The sequence below is a fragment of the Elephantulus edwardii genome, unplaced genomic scaffold (assembly GCF_000299155.1).
Source record: "Elephantulus edwardii isolate Elephantulus edwardi_28Jun2011 unplaced genomic scaffold, EleEdw1.0 scaffold00044, whole genome shotgun sequence".
In the NCBI taxonomy this organism is placed as follows: domain Eukaryota; kingdom Metazoa; phylum Chordata; class Mammalia; order Macroscelidea; family Macroscelididae; genus Elephantulus; species Elephantulus edwardii.
This window is the reverse complement of record NW_006399794.1, coordinates 18,693,682-18,716,523: the sequence shown is the minus strand read 5'-3', so window position 1 is coordinate 18,716,523 and position 22,842 is coordinate 18,693,682.

The window sequence follows — 22,842 nt, the reverse complement described above, 5'->3', positions numbered from 1 at the left end:
TATTAATGTTGTTGTTGTTGTTGATGATGTTATAAGCCATAGAGTCGCCTGGGACTCATAGTGACCTATGTATAACAGTCCTAAACTCAACCCTATCCTGTGCCAATCTCACCATCTCCGACACACCTACCCCCATTACCTCAGTTACTGAATCAATCCATCTCATTGAGAGTCTTCCTCTCCTGAGCTGTCCCTTCACTCTTCCAAGCATGACGTCCTTCTCCGAGGACTGGCCCCTCCTTGAACATGTCCAAAGTATGTCAGATGAAGCTTCAGAATCCTTGCCTCCAAGGAGCAGCCCAGCTTCACCCTCTCCAGCACAAATCTGTTTGTTTTCCTAGCAGTCCATGATGTATTCAATACTCTTCTCCCACACCACAGCTCAAAGGAATAAATTCTTCTTCTATCATCCCTAGTCATTGTCCAACTCTCTGATGCATAGCAAGTGATTGCAAAGACCATGGCATTATTAGGTTCATATTAGTTTCCCGACTGATATTTTTGCATTTCAGCACTTTAGAGAGGCCTCTAACCAGGCTTCCCCATTGCAATGCATCTTTTAATTTTCTGGCCGCTGGTGCCAAGAGTGTTGATTGTGGATCCAAGCAAACCAAAACTGTGAACAATTTCAATCTCTTCACTATCCATTATGATCCTGCCAATGGGCCGAGTGGTGAGAATCTTTGTTTTCTTGATATTGAATCTCAATCTATTCTGAAGAGTGAAGTCCCTGACCTTCCACGGCAAGTGCTTTAGGTCATCCTCAGTTTCAGCAAGCAGGGTTGTGTCATCTGCATAGCACAGATTGTTGATGATTCTTCTTCCAATCCTGATGCCACGTTTCTCCTCATATACCCAGCCTCCTAGATAACCTGTTTTGCATAAAGATTGAAAAGTTATGGAGACAAGATACAGCCCTGACGTACACCCTTCCCGATTTTGAACCATGCAGTGTTTCCTTGCTCTGTTCTAACGACTGCCTTCTTCCAAGTATAGGTTTCACATCAATATGATTAAGTGTTCTGGGATTCCAATTTTTCTCAGTTAGTCACAGTTTGTTATGATCCACATAGTCAAATGCCTTTGCGTAATCAATGAAACAAAGATAGACATTCTTCTGGTACTCCTTGCTTTCAGCCTAGATCCATCTAACATTAGCTACAATATTCCTAGTACCACAGCCCCATTATTAATGTTAGCAGGGCAAATTATCATCAACAACTTATGTTATGCAAATGACACAACCCTGCTCACTGAAACTGAGAAGGACCTGAAGCGCTTGCTGCAGAAGGTCAGGGACTGCAGTCTTCAATATGGATTGAAGCCCAACATCAAGAAAACAAAGATTCTCACCTCTGGGCCAATTGGCAGCATCAGTATAGAGGGTGAAGAGATTGAGATAGTTAACAGTTTTAGTTTACTTGGTTCTACAGTCAACACTCTTGGTAACAGCAGCCAGGAAATCAGAAGATGAACTGCATTGGTAACGTCAGCTGTGAGGGACCTCTCAAGAGTACTGAAGTGAAACGACATCAGGCTGGAGACTAAGGTGCATCTGATCCAGGCTATAGTCTTTGCAAGAGTTGGACAGTGAATAGGGAAAATAGAAAGAGAATTGATGCCTTTGAGTTGTGGTATTGGAAAAGAGTGTTTACTATACCATGGACTGCTAGAACAAACAGGTTTGTCCTGGAGAGGGTGAAGCCAGAATGTTCCCTGGAGTCAAGGATTCTGAAAAATTAATCATTCAACTAATTCCTAGAGATCATTATCACTTACTTTGGTTCTAGGCCACTCATTCTTGGATTCCAATTGGTAATAATATAGTACAATACCTTTAACAGCTCTAATTCCAACATCTACACCTGGTTGGAAAATGTTTTACTTAATTTCAGTTATTATAGTAATTTATTCTGTTTGAGCAAAGGATGGAGGGAAAAAAAGATTTGGTATAGAATATAGACATTTTAATTTTTATAAACTCCATGCCCAGACTTTCACCAACACTATCAAAATCTTCCCCTCTAACTTATCTGTGACAAATTTCTTTACCACTTTACATTTTATTAATAATTTAGAATCTTAGAGTAGTTGTTATAGTGATCTACTGGTTTGTTTTGTTTGCTAAATTATATCAACCACAGGCTTAAAATAAAGTACAACAGTGTCTTGTAGATGACTAGATGATATATTTTTTAGGGTTTGAGGCTCTGTTGGCCTAGTGGAAAGAAGCTACATGAGATTCGAAGCCACCAGTTGCTCCATGGGAGAAAGATGGACAGTTTCATGCCACTCACTGTGTGTTTTACTACCTCTGAAAACTCATTGGAGGGTGGTTTATGGGTCAGATACAACTCACTGGCATAGAACCACATGGTCAATTTGTCAGTTCTGCCATCATAGCACAATAGTGGTCATAAGCAGTATTTGAACAAATAAATATATCTATGTCCTGATAAACATATATTTACAATAATAGAGGGCCAAATTTTGCCCTCTATATTGTTTGCATTATATCAACTAGTTGGATGCAGTCATGTTAGTGCTGCAATACCCACACAGACCAGTAGAGATGGCACAAGTTCACTGTTAATGTCCCAGTAAATAGTAATGTCATTAATGATACCTGTGAAATAAATAATTTTTAGTGATTTTAGACTCCTCTACCAGATCTGGGGGAAAACACCAACAAAACTAGTTACACTCTTCTGACAGGTTTAAGAATTATCTTATTAAAAGATAATTTGATCTTTACTTGTAATTTATATTGAAGACATTAAAAAAAATGGGTATGTGGTCCAAAGATTCAGGTCACAGTTTATATTTTTATGTTTGAAAGTAGGGCTAAATTAAATAAGTTACTGAAACTACTTATATGGAAATGGATTTTTAACCCCAGCAATTCTAAGAAGAAAGCTTTGCAATTTTAAGATTTTGTAAAAGCACATTTCTTCTCAGAAATCTTTCATCTCTTGAAATTATATTATTAAAATTATTTTAATCTCTAATTCTTCCTGAATTATCCTATAACTTTATAAATTGTCATATAATGGATTTGCTGAATCCATCTAACAATGAGCTGTGGGTGCAAAGCCTCTTGTTTAGAGTCACCAGGACCTGGTAGAGGGCCTTGGTATTTAAAAGTTGGTTGGGCCCTAAGTATCCAGATTGAAAGCTGATGTGTGGAGTGGTCGGATTTTGGAAGAAGTGATGTTTTGTGTTGGTTGAGGGTCAGGTGTAGACTGTTTGATTCTTTTTTTATTTCATTCACAGTTGTGTGTGAGCTGACTGGATTTTCTGGATATAGCAAAAAATGAGCTATGAGCAGGAAGCTTCTTTTATTAGAGTCAACAGGACGTGGTGGAGGCCCTTGGTTTTAAAAGTTGGTTAGGCCCTCAGACCTGGTGTTAATTGTGTTTAGGACTAACATTCTTCTAAGTGGCATGCATTGGTTTGTCAATTCACTGTATTGAGGTAACTTGGAGATGCTCAACACTGTGCCACTCTTGTGTCAAATGTCATATGGTTACCCACGGTGGACAGTGATGAAGCTCCCAGATTAAGACAGGATTGGAAGCAGGTGTGGCATCCACTTCCTAAACAACATGTCTCTGGAAACTCTATGAACTTAGAGAAATAATGATAGTTATAGAGCAGGGTTCAGATCTTTTGTTCATAGGGTCACTATGAGTCATGTTTGACTCAACAACACTTAACAACAACAACAACAACAACAACAACAACAAATTGTCTATAATTTTCCAATAGCCAGCTTAAAACAATAATTTCCTTTTTTTCTCTTCACTTTCTGAGTTGCTCTTCTTTATATGAGATGTTTGCTGTCATCACAGTCATCTAGGATCTTGGTTGGGGATGAAATATCTTCATTCACCTGTCTGATGACTCAACTATGGTGACCGAAATAGCTGGAAGTTTTTCTGGTCTTTTCTCTTTGTTTAGCCTCACATCACTGAATAATTTATCCCATGCTTCCTTGCATGTCAGTTAGATTCTAAGAGCACAAAAGTGAGAATTACCAGACCTCCTAAAACCCAAACATAGTCTTGACACAGAGTTAATATCAAATCATGCCAGAATGGCAAAACAATCTAATATCAAGAGAAAGAAAAATGAACCATATTTCTTCGTTGGAAGATCAAAATGCACAAACAGATACCAAATAATTGTTGGTGGCTGTCTTACCCAAATCTAATTTAGAAGTTATGACCTATGTATATATTAATAACACAGATAATAATAATATCAGATTAATAGTTCTCATAAGGCCTAAATTTAAAATTCAGGACCTTGAGTAGACATATTTAATTCATTAAATATTTATTGGGCTTCTTATAATTTCAGTTATTGTGCCAGATCATCAGGGCTACAAATAAAAAAACAGAGATATTTCGGTCTTGGAGTCTATAGTCGCATATGAGAAAGATGGTATGAAAGAAAATATTTTTAACAACAAAATAAATGTAATGCCAGAAATGTGAATAAGCAAAACATTATGGGAGCACACTGATGGAATTCTGCCTGGAGATGTTCAGGAAGACTTCCTTAATGAATGAGGAGAGACTAAAATGATGGGCCAGATGTGCTGGAGTGTTCAAGGTAAAGCAAACAGTAGAAATATAAGAAAGTCAGAGGGGAGGCTGGCCAAGAAATACATGAAAAAATAAAATGAAGGATAGGGGCTAAGGAGCCATGGAAAGGTCAAATCCATAGACAAACATGAGTCAACAGTGAAGATACTCAGCATTTATCTTGTGAGCATTAAATCCTCTGAAAAGATTAGAAAAAAATAAGGACATTTATAATAGGGAGAAACAAAGTGACAGAATAAAGAACTGTTGTTTTTGCTAATAAGTGTTACAAAGTTAACTATGACTCCCAACTACCCTATGAACAAAAGATTTGAAACTTTTCCTGTCCTGTGCCATACTCACCTTCTCCCACATGCTGGACACTGTTGGTACAGTCACTGTTGAGAGCGACTTGAGAGTCTTCCTCTCTTTCTCTAATCCTCCACTTTTCCTAGCTTGATATCATTTTCCCAAGGACTGGCATCTTCTAACCATAAGTCCAATGTATGTGGAACAAAATTTCACATCCTTGCCTGTAAGGAACATCTTGGCCACACCTCCTCCAAGACATTTGCTTGTTCTTTCAACAGTCAATGGGATATTCAGCACTCTTCTCCAACACAATTCATAGGTATCTCCTAACTCAGTGGTATCTAGTCTTGCTATTATCCTTATTCTTTCAGATATATAGTGAATAATTGAAAATACCATGGCTTGGATCTGCTTCCCTCTAACATTACTGTTCTTTAGTACTTAGAGATATCCTTGACAGATTTTTCCAAAGGCAGCAAATCTTTTTATTCCTTGACTGTTGCGTCCATGGGTATTGATTATGGATCCAGGTAAAATGGAACAAGAAACTTAATGACAGATAAATCTGTTAGAACATGATTATGGTACTTTTGGGAGGGATATACAATAACATTGAGGAAAAATAGATTTTCTGCTTATTTATATTAAATAATGAGAGAAAAAAATTCAAGGAGATTTTGGTTTAGAGAGAAGCACAACACATGAAAAAGAGTACTCCAAGAAATAAATAAAACAAAGCATTTTTTTAACTATAGTGAGAATGCATGAATAAAAATCCTGTTCCGAAAACAAATAAAGAATTAACTTGACCTTCAGTAATTGAATCCTTTTTAGCTTTAGCAATGAATCTTGACTGACACTTAATACATTCTTAACAGCTGCAGACTGCTATGTTTTTCGTTTGGTTTGGTTTGTTTTTGTTTTTCTTTTGTACTCCAGCAATAATCTATATTGTTGTTAGATATAAGGTTTTAAAACATGCTTTAAAAGTATCTTTTGTTTCTTGTGAATTGTATAAATAACACATATTCATTACACAAAATTTTATAAGTGAAGGTTTTAAAAGTACTATAAAATTCTCCTTCATGTTTCATTCCCTCTGTTCTATAGAAGTGTTGATATTCTTTGTTTTATGTTGTTGCTATGTACGGTTGTGTGAGAACCAGCTAATAGCTAACCCTCAAGGGGGATTTCAGAGGCAGTAAATCATAAGGGAGGAGGTTGTCCATCTTTCATTCTTAGAGGTAGCTGGTGGATTAGAACAATGTGTCTGAGAGCTGACAGTGCAACTTCTTACAACTAAGCTACCAGAGATTCCCTCCTGTGTCCTGTAGTGAGCCAATTAGACAAAATGAGAGAGAAAAGAGATAACAGTGTTATTTTTTACCTCTGTAGATAAAACCTTTAGTTAAGTGCTCATATACAATAATTAGGATCACCATAAGTTAGAAACTACAAAATGGCAGTGAATTTAAACTTTAATAAAAAGATTTGTTATGACACAGCAGTTAAGTGTCCAACTTCTAACTGAGAGGTTGGTGCTTTAAACTTATCACTACTAGCAAAAGATGAAGAAATCACTTCTGTAAAACTTTGTATAGTTGGGAATCCAATGGGACACTGTTTCTGCCTCCCAGGGTCTAAATATCAAAAGGTCTAAATATCAAAAATTGATACTGAAAAATCAAAAGTCTAAAAACTAAAAGAGCAGGGTAATTATAAATTAAAGCTGAAGTGTTTTTTAACTTACACTCTGGAGTCACTTCTTCATATATATCTCTCTCTGTCTCTTTCTCTCTCTCTCTCTCTCACCACACACACACACACACACACACACACACACACCCCCTGACACACATATATTCTCAATGTCTAGTATCATTTTTCAGTTTCACACTAGCTACATTTACACACAGTCCCATTCATGTTCTCCATGATTATATTGACTTTGTTGCTTTCCCCTTCTGGCTGATCTTACTAAAGAACAAATTTTCAAGACCATGTCCCTCCATCCCAACAGTAATAATGTTGCTTAATAATATTTATTTATCTCTTTATCTCCTCCACTAGATTTTGAGCTTCCAAGTAGGAATATCCTTGTCTTACTGTTATTCCTTTAAGAACTAACATAAAGTTAGGCAGATAGTAAATGTTGAAAAATAGTTACTGAGCTTAAAGCAGTGGAATAAAAAGTAGAAATACTTAAAATATTAGTACTAATAATATCACATTTCCCAGTAATGTAATGATAGTGACAGTTTCTTTTTTTCATTATTGGTTATTCTGTTTCAGAAGTATGAACATTATCCAAGTGTAATTATCTGCCTGTTATTATCTAAATACATTATTGTTAAGCTCATTGTTCCCCTGATTTTTACTTTTAACATGTTTTATAACTACGTTTTACCTGTGAATTATTCATTTTACACTGTAAATGGGTAAGATAATTGACCTTGTCTGCATGAAGTATTCATAATCTCACCCATTAATAATTGTCATAGGTGGGTCATTATTTACAGACAATGACTTTTCATCAATTTGGAAATCAATATATTATCATTTAACAAGTCCATCTTATTCTTCACTTCATATCATTACCTATTAATTTCACTCCCAATATACAGTACATTTTAGCTAACTGCATGTCCCAAACTGAACTGAGAGTATTTACAATCTCAACAGGAGTCTGCCACTCCTTTGGGTTAACAGCATTGCTATTGACTTTTTCAATGTTTCTTTCAAGAATTAGTTATCCTGGAATTCTAACCGTCTGGTCTGGCTCCCTAGCCTCTCTCCCAATTGACTAAAAAAGATCTATATTTATTCCAATTAAATAACAACAACAAAAAACAAAACAAAACACAAAACTTGGTCCAACAGAGTGTAGAAATTGTCAAACAATATCACACACAAGCAAAATCCTGCTAAACGATTCAGTGGAGACTTACCAGAACAAAATGGTTTTCCTAGACATTTTGTGATGACTTATTTATTGTATTAAAGAGATAGGACTAGGGTGGGATAATAGCCCGACTTTACCAGAGGCCTATATAAACTCATGGAAGCTCAATGCTCATAATCTTTTGAAATTCTTACTCTCCAGGGAAACAGCATCTAGCTTTGCTGAAACTAACAGTCTACAGAACCCTGGTCACCAATCTCTGTAACTTTAGCTTGCGTCACTTACTATCATGTGAGTCACTTCCCTGATGGGTTTAAGTTTCTGTTGGACCTTTCAGTGGACCGCAGGACCCCAGGGAGAGACAGAAGTGGGGAAACTGAATGAAGAAAGTTCATGTCAGAATTTATGGCGTGGTACAACACATCAAACATTTGGGATATTTTTTACCTCTGCCTTTTAGTAACTAGTGTGCTACTAATCCTAGCAGAACAGATTATATATCCACCAACATTTTAATATTGATTATCTATCTCTCTGTACTTTTTTAAAACACCCATTATCTATCTTTGGAAAAGGCTTCATCTTGGGAAAGGTAGAGAGTCAGTGAAAGAGAGGAATACCCTCAATTAGATGAATTGGTACAGTGACTTTTACAATGGACTCAAGCATGTTGGAGACCTTGTGATAAGGCAAATTACTGGACTACTGTTCACCAGTTTGCTATGAGTTGTAGTCTATTTGATGGAACTTAACAAAATCAGGATCTATCTATCTATCATCTATCTATCTATCTATCTCACTACTAAGAACTGAAAATTATTATCTTGTATTCAAATAAAATCAAGAATGTATTTGTACCACAGAAGGCGTTGTTAAACAAGGGTTCCGTGATTTCCTCAGATCTTCCTGTCTGCCATCTGCTGATTTCTGCACTTCCCATGCATAAGAAGCACAATTCTTTGTTAATATAAAGAATTCTTTATGTGACTACCAATCACATTTTACATGAATATTCTAAGCACTCGGGGAAGGAATGTAGGAAAAGTATGCTATTCTGGGTTAAAAGGAAATCTATGAACCATAAAGAAAATTCTAGGGCAGTGAATTTCAGATATTTTAAAAGATAATATTTAAAAGGTCCTAGAGATTGTTAAACATATCTAATGGGCTGGTGAATAACTGAATAACTGTTCTGAAAAGCTTGACTTTTAACACAGTTCATAAGCACCTAGATATATCACGTGATCTTTAAATGAAGAGAGAGAAAAAAGAATAGTCTTTCCCAAAACACGTTGAGGTTTAACCACACCCACACAGGCCAGAGTAATTGTTATAATCTGTTCCACACAGAAGAATGTGGGGAGAACAATTTTAACAATCTTCTACACCCCAGTTTCAGAGACACTGATACATAACATATTAGGCTGCTAACCAGAAAGTCACTGGTTCTAATCTACCAGCCATTTCACGCATTAAGATTAGAGATTCAGAAACCAGATGGAAGGTTACTATGAATCAGGAATCACTTAACAACAGCGAGTCTAGCTTAGTTTTGACATATTTTAAATGTACTTTCATCTTTCCTCTCCGTATAACCTAGCTTCTCGTTGTTGTTGTTGATTGCCTTTGAGTCGAGCATGACTGATAGCAACCCTATGAACAAAAGGCCTTAAGTCTTTCTATAACTATTGACATTTCTCAAAGTTCATAGAGTTTCCAGAGGCATGTTGTTTAGAAAGTGGATGCCACTCATGCTTCCTACCTTAGCCTACCTAAACATGCCCAGCCAATCTCTCTCTCATTGCCACAATCCATATTGAAGTCCAAAATTTGGGAATAGTGTTATCTCCCATTCCAATGTACCTATTTCTAAAGCTTTATGTAAGTATTAGAAGATATGGCACCAAGAAGCTCTATGTAGTTATTTAGGTTTAAATTTCAATTAAGTAAAATTGAATAGAGGACAAAATTCAATTGCCTCTTAAGATAGCCATAATACAAATATGTAATAGTCAAATATACTTAACCCAACCAAACCCAAGGAGTTGATTGTAAATATTAATTAGCAGAAGAAAACTGCTTCCACTTTTTCCAGTGTAATGGCTGGTGGGTTCAGACGCTGATCTTTTGGTTAGAAATCCAACACATAACTCACCATGCCATCAGCCTACCTTATAGTTGTCATATTTGAAATGTAGCTGTTGAATATTTCTGTTGCTACAATAAGCTATATTGGACTCATTTGGAGTCTTAAATCCTTGATTTAATCATCAATAAAACAATAAATATAAAATTATTTCTCAAAATTTGAAAAGTGCTTTTGTTATATACCCTCAATCATTGCTTCCTAATCATGGATATCCACTATGACAGAATGGACCTGCCCCATAGTGTTTCCTAGGCTACATATATGTAACTATAGCAACAGTTTCAGGCCTTCTCCTTTTGCAGATAAAACAGCTTCAGAAGGTGTTTACCTCAGACATAAATAAAATATCACACTCTCAGAAAGTGTTCTTTTGTCTCTTCAGTTCACCGTTATTGAAAGTTCTATGGGGCTAATCTGCTTGATGTCTTCTTAGTGATCCTTATTCACACGTTTTCCTTGAAATTTTTACTAAATTCATACCTTTTCTCCAGATCCACTGCTCCAAAATATATTTTTTAGAAAATAATTGGATTTTCAAAATCTAGTAATCCTGCCCCATGTCTAGCACTTGCTGGAGTACTATGCCCACTTTAACCTATTAATAAAAACATATTGAATTTAATATCTTCTGTCTATATACACCATTGTCTTTGTTCAAAGCCATGAGAGAATTCATCAATTTCTATGGGAAGTCAAAAACACAAATTCATTGCTGTCAAATATGAATCTATTAAAATATGGGGGTAGGTGTGACAGAGTCACTGAGCCCAGCTCAGGACAGGGGAGGCTGCAGAGCTATTGTGAATCACAGGCAACTCAAAGGCACATAACAACATTATCTCAAACTACAGTGGGTTTCTAGAGTCTGGGCATTTCAGGGGAGGAGACAGCCTAGCTTTCTCTCATGGAGGTGCTGGTGGATCCAAACCACTAGAGAAGTGTAGCCTTTGGGTTTGTAGCACAACTTGCTCTGGGTTACTTCATGTGGAATAATAAATTTTGGTGTTAGATGGGCCAAGGTTTAAATCACAGTCCATTATTCCACTTCATCATATTGATTAAAAAAAAACAAAAAACAAACTGAAGTCTTAATAATGTTGTCATGTAGATAGTATAAATCTATGAAAAGTTAATTGCAGCATAAGATGTGAAAAATACAGGACAGTGACATGAGAAAAAATGAGAACCCATAGAAATAATAACATAAGGTATATCAACTTTTTAGTGCTTTGGAGATCAGCCATTAATTTGTTTAAGATTCTCTCTTCCTGTTGGAATAGTCAATGTCTCTCTTCCCTCTCTTTCTCCTTCTCTCTCTCTCTCTCTCTCTCTCTTTCTCTCTCTCTCTTTCTCTCTCTCTCTCTCACACACACACACACAGAGAGAGAGAGAGAGAGAAAGATACACACAGATATCAGGAGCTGGGTGTCTCTTTACTTTTTAAAGGTATTAACTATATAGACAAACTTGTCAATAAACATTGCCTAGACAATAAATTTTTACTCATTAAAAAAAAACCCAGCTGTACGCTGTATAATTTGCTATACTGAAAATCCAGATTTTAGTGATTCAGGTTTGAGCACCATAAAACTGCTTTTGTTGTCAGTAAAAATATTTTCACTACCTTAACTCATCAAAAACACCAAATGTAACAATTTTTCTTTCAATGCAGAGATGTTGGGATACTCAGACTCATAACCTACAAGAAAAAATTTTATCAGTTCGGTAGCCTTTGACACAAATATTTCTCTAGGTGATTGAGATGATCTATGCGAGTACTAAGAAATAAAATGCAAGCTGAAATGTGCCATTTTAGAGTATTTATTCTGCACAGCCAACAAAACAGTGAAGAAGGCAAGAACTGAGATGGGGAAATGGAAATAACCTGTCTTCTTTAATTCATATGAGAGGCAAAGGGAAAATAAACTCCTGCACTTTGGCAGTTACAATTAAAAGAAATATCCAAGGGGATTTCCATCCAGAGCACATTGGCTCTTAGGTAATTTATATGAAGACTGCATACACCAAAGGGTAATGAAGGAAATACTCAAACAGAGGTTTTTATCTCTATGTTACTTAAAAGCAGTGGTACTAGTAAGAAAATCTAAGCAAAGAATTTGGCATTGTTCGAATGAAACCATTTGCAAGCACAGTGATATCTGGTGAAACCCTGACTTACTCCTTTCCTGATTTTGAACCATGCAGTGTTTCCCTGCTCTGTTCTGAGGACTACTTCCTGGCCCAAGTATAGGTTTGGTATAAGCACATTCAAGTGCTCTGGAATTCTAATTTTCCTCAAGGTTAGCCATAATTTATTGTGCTCCACACAGTCAAATGCCTTTGCATAGTCTATGAAACACAGATAGACATTGCTCTGGTACTCTGTGCTCTCTGCCAAGATACATCTGGCATTGGCAATAATGTCTCTAGTGCCACAACCTCCTCTAAATCCAGTTCCTCTGTCCAGGCTCATGGTCTTCAAAATTACTTGTTATGCTTCATAAATTTGGGCAATGACTAAGGATCACAGAAGAATCAATGCTTTTGAATTCTGATGCTGGAAAAGAGTCTTGAACATTCCATGGACAGCCAAGAACACAAATAGATCTTTCTTGGAGGGGGTGAAATGAAGGCTCTCCTTGGAGGCTAGGATTTTGAAGCTCTGTCTCACAAACTCTGGGCACGTGGCCAGGAGAGACTGACCCTTGGAGAAGGACATCATGCTTGGAAAAGTGGAAGGACAACATAGCAGAGGAAGACCCTGGATGAGCTGGACTTATACAGTGACTAGGGCAATGGGGATTGGTGTGTTGCAATTAATGAGACTGGCTCAGGACAGTGCAGGGATCAGAGCTGCTGTGCTTAAGGCTAATATGAGTCACAGTTGACTTGATGGCATATAAAAAAAAATAACAACAACCCTCAAGACCCTGTATTCACATGTCTGTAGATATCAAATCTATCTCCCTCATCTCAAAGCTGAGAATATGCTTGTTTGTTGTTGTTTTGTGCCATTGAGTTGACTCTGACTCCTAGCTACTTTAGGAAGAATAGCTTTGATTCCTGCCCTATCTTGAGTCAACCTCATTGTCTCAGATAGACTTATTTTTCCGGTGCCACTGTCACTATCTCAATTCATCTCCTCTAGGGTCTTTCTCTCTTGAACAGTTCCATAACCCTTTCAAGCATAATGTCCTTCTCCAAAGACTGGGACATTCAGGCAACATGTCCAAAATGTGTATGACAGAGTTTCAAGAACCATGCCTCCAAGGAGCAACCTGTTTCACTTTGTCTAGGACAGACCTTCTTAGTAGTCCATTGTATGTCCAATACTCTTCTTCAGCACCACAACTAAAAGGCATGAATTCTCCTTCTGACATCCTTAGTCATTGTCCAGCTCTCAGATGCACAGTAAGAAATAGAGAATATCATGACCTAGATCACTCACATCTTACTCTCTAGACTAACATCATTCCATTTTACCATTCTTGAGAGATCCTTAACAGCAGACTTTTCTAATGTAACTTGACTTTTGATTTCCTGACTGCTAGTGTTAAATCTAAGGGGCCAAATTAGCTCAGCATTTTTTAAGCTCAAGGAATTGAAGGGAAAAAAATCAAGCCTTGAGTTGCTATAATCAAGGATGCTTTAAGCAGAATATTAAATGATCCAAGAAGTATTAAAAGAAGATGGAAAGAATATACTGAGTCACTGTATCAAAAGGAATTGGCAGACACAGAAGAATTTAATGAAACAACATATGAGCAAGAGCCTATGGTGATGAAGGAAGAAGTTCAAGCTGCTTTGAAGGAAATAGCAAAAAATACGGCCCCAAGAATAGACGGTATACCAATTGAAGTATTTCAGCTAACAGATGCTGTCCTAGACGTGCTCACGAAGTTGTGCTAAGAAATCTGGAGAACAACCACCTGGCCAACGACTAAAAGAAATCTATATTTGTTCCTATCCCAAAGAAGGGTGACCCAACAGAGTGTGGAAACTATAGAACAATCTCATTGATTTCACATACAAGCAAGATTCTACTGAAGATTATCCAAAAATGACTGAAACAACACATCAGCAGAGAACTGCCAGAAGTCTAGGCTGGGTTTAGAAGGGGTCATGGTACTAGGGATATTATAGGTAATGTCAAATGGATCTTAGCTGAAAGCAGGGAATACCAGAGGAATGTCTATATATGTTTCATTGACTATGCAAAGGCATTTGACTGTGTGGATCATACCAACTGTGGCTGACTCTGAGAAGAATGGGAATCCCAGAACTACTCCCATGCTAATGAGAAACCTATATTGGGACCAGGAGGCAGTCGTCAGAACAGAACAGGAGAACACTGCATGGTTCAAAATTGGGAAGGGCATATGCCAAGGATGTGTCCTGTCTCCATACCTTTTCAACCTGTATACAGAATAGATTATCCGGGAGGCTGGGCTCTATGAGGAGAAATGTGGGGTCAAGATTGGGGGAAGATCTATCAACAATCTGTGTTATGCAGATGATACAACCCTGCTTGCTGAAACTGAGGAGGGCCCGAAGCGCTTGCTGCAGAGGGTCAAGGACTGCAGCCTCCAATCTGGATTGAGGCTCAATGTCAAGAAGACAAAGATTCTCACCACTGGGCCAATTGGTAGCATCAGGATGGATGGTGAAGAGATTGAGATTGTTCACAGCTTCAGTTTGCTTGGCTCCACAGTCAATACTCTCGGCACCAGTAGCCAGGAAATTAGAAGACGTATTGCCATGGGAAAGTCTGCTGCTGGGGACCTCTCCAAAGTACTGAAGAGCAATGGTGTCTCTTTGGAGACTAAGGTGCGTCTGATACAGGCCATGGTCTTTGATATCACTTGTTATGCATCAGAGAGTTGGAAAATGACTAAGGAGGATAGAAGGAGAATTGATGTCTTTGAGCTGTGGTGCTGGAGAAGAGTATTGAGGGTACCATGAACTGCTAGGAAAACAAACAGATTCATCTTGGAAAGGGTCAAATCTGGCTGCACCTTGGAGGCAAGGATTCTAAGGCTCCATCTAAAATACTTTGGACATGTTGCAAGGAGGGACAGGTCCTTGGAGAGGAACATCATGCTTGGTAGGGTGGAGGGACAGCGCAGAAGGAGAAGGCCGTCTATGAGGTGGATTGATTCAGTGTCTGGGGTAATTGGGATGGGTATATCGGAGATGGTGCGATTGTTACAGGACAGAACAGAGTTTAGGGATGTTGTACAAAGGGTCACTGTGAGTCGCAAGTGACTCGATGGCACATAACAGCAAAAACAACAGTGTTAAGAGTATTGATTGTGGATACAATAAGATGTAACTGTTAAAAACCTCAATCTCTTATCCATTTATCACAGAGGTGTCAATTAGCACAGTGTTGAGAATATCTGTTTCCTTGATATTGAGATGTAATCCATACTGAAGACTGAAATCCCTAACCTTCTGTAGAAAACACTTCAAGTCCACTTCACACCTCTCTAACTTCAGTAAATTCATGACTACCTCATAGTTAACTCATAGTGAACCCTGCAAAGGGCTTTTGGAGGCTGTAAATTGCACAGAAGACTTGTCCTATTTCTCAAGGGTTTACTGGTGTATTCAAACTGCAAGAGAGGAGCCACCATTGGATTGGCAGCACAACTCCCTATATATTACACCACTTTATAAATTTTATAATTAAAAGAAAATGACATAATGAGTGCAAATATCTACATACACTGTCTGGCACTTATTGGAGCCTCATAAAATGCCACCTGTGATTATTATTAGGTTGTTTTAAGGTATTATCAAATCTACTACAACTACTAGAAGCTCTGTGGACAACAGATCAGAAACCTAGACTCTCTTACACTATCTTATGATCTCTGTCCTGCCCAAACTCATTGTGATAGTACCGTGTCAATTCTTCCCATTGAGAGTCCTCCTGTCTCCTTTCTTAGCATGATGTCTCTCTAAGGATTTGTTCCTCCTGAACATAATAACCCCAAATTAAGTAAAAGGAAGTTTGACCATTCTTGCCTCTAGAGAGCACCCTTGTTGTACATCTTTCAATACAGATTTGGTTGTTCTTTTGATCATCCAAGGTATAGTCAGTACTCTTCTCTAACACCACAACTGAAAGTCATCAACCTTCTGTCATTTTTATTCATTGTCCAATTTTCAAATGTAAGGGAAGTAGGTGAAAATACCCTAACTTGGAGCAGCACACCTTAATTTTAAACTAATTACCTTCCTCTTTACAACTTCGGAGAGTACTGGACAACATATTACATCTGAAATTGATCTGAGATACACACACACACACACACACAAACACACACACTCTAGTGATTGGAATGTAGAATGTGAGAAGCATGAATGTAGGAAAATTGGACATTGTTAAGAAAGAAATGGAACGCATAAATAAAGACATATTGGCTAAATGAGATAGCTTGGCATGGGACATTTTGAATCAGACGATTATATGATTTACTATGCCAGGGATGAATAGGTGAGGAAGAATGGGTTGAATTAAAAAAGTCATTTCTAGATCCATCCTAAAATACAATGTGGTGAGCGACAGGATAATATCCATACATAAACAAGGAAGTCCAGTGAATAACACTATAATTCAAATATATGCACCAACAACTAGAGCTAAAGAGGAGGAAATAGAACATTTCTACCAACTTTTGCAGTCAGAATTTGATCAAACGTGCAATCAAGATGTATTGATAATGGGCAACTGGAACGCAAAAGTTGGGAACAGGGAGAAGGAACAGTAGCTGGAAAATACGGGTTCGGTGAGAGAAATGAGGCTGGAGATAGAATGATAGAGTTCTGCACAATCAATGATTTATTCATTGCAAATACCTTCTATATGAAACATAAATGTAGGCTATACACATGGATCTCACCTGATGGTATGCATAGGAATAAAATAGATTACATTTGTGGAAAGACTTGGTGGAGAAGCTCAATATCAGCAGTGAAAATCAGGCCGGGTGCTGATTGTGGGACAGACCACCAACTGCTCATATGCAAGTTCAAGACGAAGTTGAGGAAAATTAAATCAAGTCCACATGAACCAAAATTGGATCTTAAGTCTATCCCACTCGAATTTCAAAACCAGCTCAGCAACAGGTTTGATGCCTTGAGCACTAATGAGCATAGGCCAAATGAGCTCTGGGGGGATATCAAGAAAATCATCCATGAAGAATGTAAAAGATCATTACAAAGGCTGAAAAAGAAGAAAAGACCAAGATGGATGTCAGATGAGACTCTGACTATTGCATTAGAGCGCTGAGAAGCCAAAGCTAAAGGAAGAAACCAAGAAATCAAAGAGCTAAACAGAAAACTTCAAAAGTCAACTGGGGACAACAAAGCAAGATACTATATGAAATGTGCAGAGAGCTGGAGTCAGAAAATCAAAAGGGCCGAACTCATTCAGGGTTTCTTAAGCTGAAGGATCTGAAAAACAAATTCAAGTCACGGGTGGCAATACTTAAAGATACTTTGGGTAGAATGTTAAATGATGCAGGAAGTATCAAAAGAAGATGGAGGGAATACACAGAGTCACTGTATCATAAGGAATTGTCTGACACAGAAGAATTTCATTAAATGACAAGAGCCTATGGTGATGAAGGAGGAAGTTCAAATTGCTCTGAAGGAATTGGCAAAAAAAACAAGGCTACAGGAGTTGACGGCATACCAATTGACATATTTCAACAGGCAGACACTGTCCTGAATGTGCTCACTAAGTTGTGCCAAGAAATCTGGAGAACAGCCAGCTGGCCGACGAACTGGAAAAGATTGATATTTGTTCCCATTCCAAAGAAAGCTGACCCAACAGAGTGTGGAAATTATTGAACAATATCATTAATATCACATGCAAGCAAGATTCTGCTGAAAATTATCCAAAAATATTTGGAACAATATGTTAACAGAGAACTGCCAGATGTACAGGCTGTATTTAGAAGAGGTCATGGTATTAGGGATATTATAGTTAATGTTAGATGGATCTTGGCAGAAAGCAAAGAATACCAGAAGAATGTCTATCTGTGCTTCATTGACTATGCAAAGGCTTTTGACTGTGTGGATCACAACAAGCTGTGGCTGACTCTGAGAAGAATGGGAATCCCAGAACATTTGATTGTGCTAATGTGAAATCTATACTTGGACCAAGAGGCCGTCATCAGAAAAGAGCGAGGAGACACTACATGGTTTAAAATCAAGAAGGGGGTCCATCAGGGATGTATTCCGTCTCCATACCTTTTCAACATGTATGCAGAACAGATCATCCGAGATGCTGGGCTGTACGAAGAGGAATGTGGCATCAGAATTGGTGGAAGAGTTATCAACCACCTGCATTATGCAGATGACACAACCCTGCTTATTGAAACTGAGGAGGACATGAAGCACTTGCTTCAGAAGGTCAAGGACTGCAGCCTCCTAAATAGATTGAAGCTCAACATCAAGAAAACAAAGATTCTCACCACTGGGCCAATTGGCAGCATCAGTATGGATGATGAAGACATTGACATAGTTAACAGTTTTAGTTTGCTTGGCTCCACAATCAACACTCTTGGTAACAGCAACCAGGAAATCAAGAGATGAATTGCATTGGGAAAATAGGCTGTGAGGGACCTCTCAAGAGTACTGAAGAGCAACGACATCAGGCTGGAGAATAAGGCACGACTGATCCAGGCAATAGTCTTTGTAATTACGTGCTATGCATCAGGGAGCTGGACAGTGACTAGGGTTGATAGAGAGAGAATTGATGCCTTTGAGCTGTGGTGCTGGAAAAGAGTGTTGACTATACCATGGACTGCTAAGAGAACAAACAGCTTTGTCCTGGAGAAGGTGAAGCCGGAATGCTCCTTGGAGTCAAGGATTCTGAAGCTCCATCTGACATACTTTGGGCATGATGCAAGGGGGGACTGGTCCTTGGAGAGGGACATCATGTTTGGCAGAGTGGAGGGGCGGCAAAGGAGAGGAAGACCTTCTATGAGATGGATCAGTTCTGTGATTAGAGTGGTGGGAATAAGTGTGTTTGAAATGGCTAGGTTGGCACAGGATAGAACAGCGTTTAGAGCTCTTGTACACAGGGTCACTATGAGTTGCAAATGACTCGATGGCACGTAACAACAACAACTATATGTATGTGTGTGTGTGTGTGTGTGTGTGTGTGTGTGTGTGTGTGTGTGTGTGTGTGTGTGTGTGTGTGTGTGTGTGTGTAAAGAGAGAGAGAGAGAGAGATATCTATGACTGAAACTTGTCCTTATCATTCAATTTCATTACTACTCAAGATCTCCAAAGTACTGAAGAGCAATGATGTCGGTCTGAAGACTAAGGTGTGCCTGAATCAGGCCATAGTCTTTGAAATCACTTGCTATGCATTTGAAAACTTGACAATGACTAGGAATGATAAAAGGACAATTGATGCCTTTGAGCTGTGCTTCTGCAGAAGAGTCATGTTATAAGGAGGAACCAGTCCTTGGAGAGGGACAGCACAACAGAGGAAGATGCTCGATGAAATTAATTGATTCAGTGACTGGGGTAATGGGGATAGATGTATCAGAGACGGTAAGATTGGCACAGGAGAGAACAGGGTTTAGGGCTGTTGTACATAGGGTTGTTATGAGTCACAGGTGATTCGATGCCACATAACAAGAAGCCCATTGTGATTACATGATTATATAGATGTCTGTATTAAATTGTGATTAAACAACCCTATAAGGAAGTATTATTTCTCTTCTTTTTATATAATGAAATAAATCTCAAAAATGAGGCAAATAAAACTTTTATAAAACAGTCTATATTGCAAAGACCATGTTGTCACCTAGTGTATTCAATAACCTTTTGTCTAGGAAGGCAGCCATTTCTGATCTCCAGGTGAAATATACAGCCATACCCACAACCTTTGCTTTGTAACATGGAATATTAAAATATCAACAAATTAAGTGTTCATCATATAATTTGAAAATGAAGAGATGTTTAATGGAAATAGGTCTGTCATTTGTACTTTCACAGAATACCTTTGCCACACATTTAATAAATAAGATTGCTATTCCCTACTTGAAACAATGTATTTGCCCAAGGTTACTGTGTGTGGGAGGAAGGACCAACTGCATGTTAATAGCATTTTTCTGGCCTCACTTGAGTGACCACAACTCTCTACCATTGACTGATAGTTCCTGTAATTCCAGGGTGCTTGTTCTGTTTACATGCTGAGCATTTGCTTCCTTCCCCAAACCCATATTCTAAATTATGACAATGAGTCTAATGGACTGTTACATTTTTCTAATTAATCTATTAATTTTGCAAATGGCCTGTTTCACAGAAGATAAAACTTATCCTCTGAAAACATTGTCATTTTCAGTATAAGCATTCTAGAAAGATTCTGAATTCTATAACCAAAAAGAAATTAATTGTTCAAGAACATACTGCTTTAAAATGAAATCTGATCAAGAAGTTTCAAGTCCTTCCATGAAGTTTCTGAAGGAGTAAATCTTAATGAAAATAGACTGTCTCTTTCCTGAGGAGTGGTTGGTAGATTTGAAATACTAACTTTTGGTTAGCAGTCCAACTGTTTAAAAAAATGCTGTACCACTAGATCTCCTTCAAAGTATGCCCAGACTTCAAGGTATCAGAATTCAATAGTATATAACAGCTGTAAAATCCCTGTGTTTCTAGTGACTAATGGAACAACAAAATAAAACCTAATAATATTAATTAAGGTGTTTAATTGTTTTCTTTGTTTAAGAACCCTAAAATGGGCTAATCAAGCAGTTCAAAGTGTTACTTTGCACAAAAAGCAAAAAAAATTGTGTCCTAAAAGCTGATGATTACACCTGAAATACTCATTTTTTTGCAGTCACTTCTGCATATTTTCCTGAAAAATATCCAGATTATCCCCTTTAGACTTCATAAACGGTTGAGTCTACTGAAGAAAAAAGGTGTTCTCAAGTTAAAACAAAAACCCAATGTGGAGAAGCAGGAAGCAGAATGGCACCCACAGTACTTTTGGGGGATCACTACTGTTTCACCAGACCATATGGGACCCCTTAAGTTCAAGCGGAAGGGAGCAGGACAGCTTGAGCAGCTCGAGTAAGGTGGATAAACCAGGTTTTGAAGGGAAAACCTAAAGCTTCCTGGTTTCACATTCAGGTATTTTGGAGGGATTCAGGTATTTGGCTCTCTGTCGTGCGGCCCTCAGGCCAAGAATGAAGCTCAAATATTCAGGTCCTTCACAAAACATTGATGTACTCTATATAATTACTATATATGGCCACTATATAGTTACAATGACCTAACATCTACTAAGAATGACATAATGTCAAAAAACAAAATAAAACTTCATAACTTTTCAACCTGTATGCAGAACAGATTATCGGACAGGCTGGGCTCTATGAGGAGAAATGTGTTTGGTGGAAAATCTATCAACAATTTGCATTATGTAGATGACACAACCCTGCTTGCTGAAACTGAGGAGGACCTGATGCACTTGCTGCAGAGGGTCAATGACTGCAGCCTCCAATATGGATTGAGGTTCACTGTCAAGAAGACAAAGATTCTGACCACTGGACCAACTGTCAGCATCAGGGTCTTCCTCTCCTTTGTTAACCCTCCGCCCTTCCCAACATCATGGCCTTCTCCAAGAAATAGCACCTTTTAGCAATAGTCTTCCAAAGAGAACTCTGGCTTCACCCTCTCCACGACATATCTGTCCATTTTCTTGGTCATCCATGGAATGGTCAGTGTTCTTCCCTAACAACCCAACTCAAAGGCATCAATTCTTTTTCTGTCATCCTTAGTCATTCTCTGATTATTATTACTGCTTGGAAGAGATACAGCTACAAGAAGAAGAAAAAGACTAAAAATCATAGGCTGGAAAAAGACATACCAAGAAAATGGCAATTTCAGAAAAAGCAGGAGTAGCAAAACAATCTCTGCTAAAATAGATTCAGAATGAAAATGACCATAAAAGGTAATGTAATGAAGGGCATTACATAGTGATTAAAGGCACAATAGATAAAAAAGGCATAACCTTAGTCAACATTTCTGCAACAAATGATAAACCTGAAAAATACATAAAACAATGCTTAACAGAATTGAAGAAAGGAATAGACAGCACCACAATATTGGTAGGAGATATCAACACGCCACTGTCACCAAAGGATAGGTCAACCCCAAAGAAATTCAATAAAGATGCAGAAAAACGAAACGATATATTCAGGCAACTCAACCTTGTGGATTTATTAAGGTACTGCATCCAAGTAAAACTCAATTCATTTTCTTCTCAAGTGCACATGGTATAGTCTCCAGAATAAATCAGATATTAGGACAGAAAGCAAGCCCCAACAAATTGAAAAACACTGAAATAGAACAAAGTATCTTCTCAGATCACAATGCCACAAAACTAGAAATTAATCACAGAATCACAGAATAGTAAAGCTTACAAAATCATCCACACAAAAGCTAAATAACCCTCTGTTAGAACAATGATTACGAACACAAGGAAGACCTGTTAATACCACTATCATTCAAATTTATGCACCTACTATCAGAGTCAAAGAGGAGAAAATAGTTGATTTCTATGAAATGTTGCAAAGAAGGGTGACCCAGCTGAGTGCAGAAACTACCGAACAATCTCATTGATTTTACATGCAAGCAAGATTCTACTGAAGATTATCCAAAAACGACTGGAACAGCACATGAGCAGGGAACTACCAGGCTGGGTTTCTACGGGGTCATGGTTCTAGCGATACTGTAGCTGATGTCAGATGGATCTTAGCTAAAAGCAGGGAATTCCAGAAGAATGTCTATCTGTGTTTCATTGATTATGCAAAGGCATTTGATTGTGTGGATCATAACAAACTGTGGCTGACTCTGAGAAG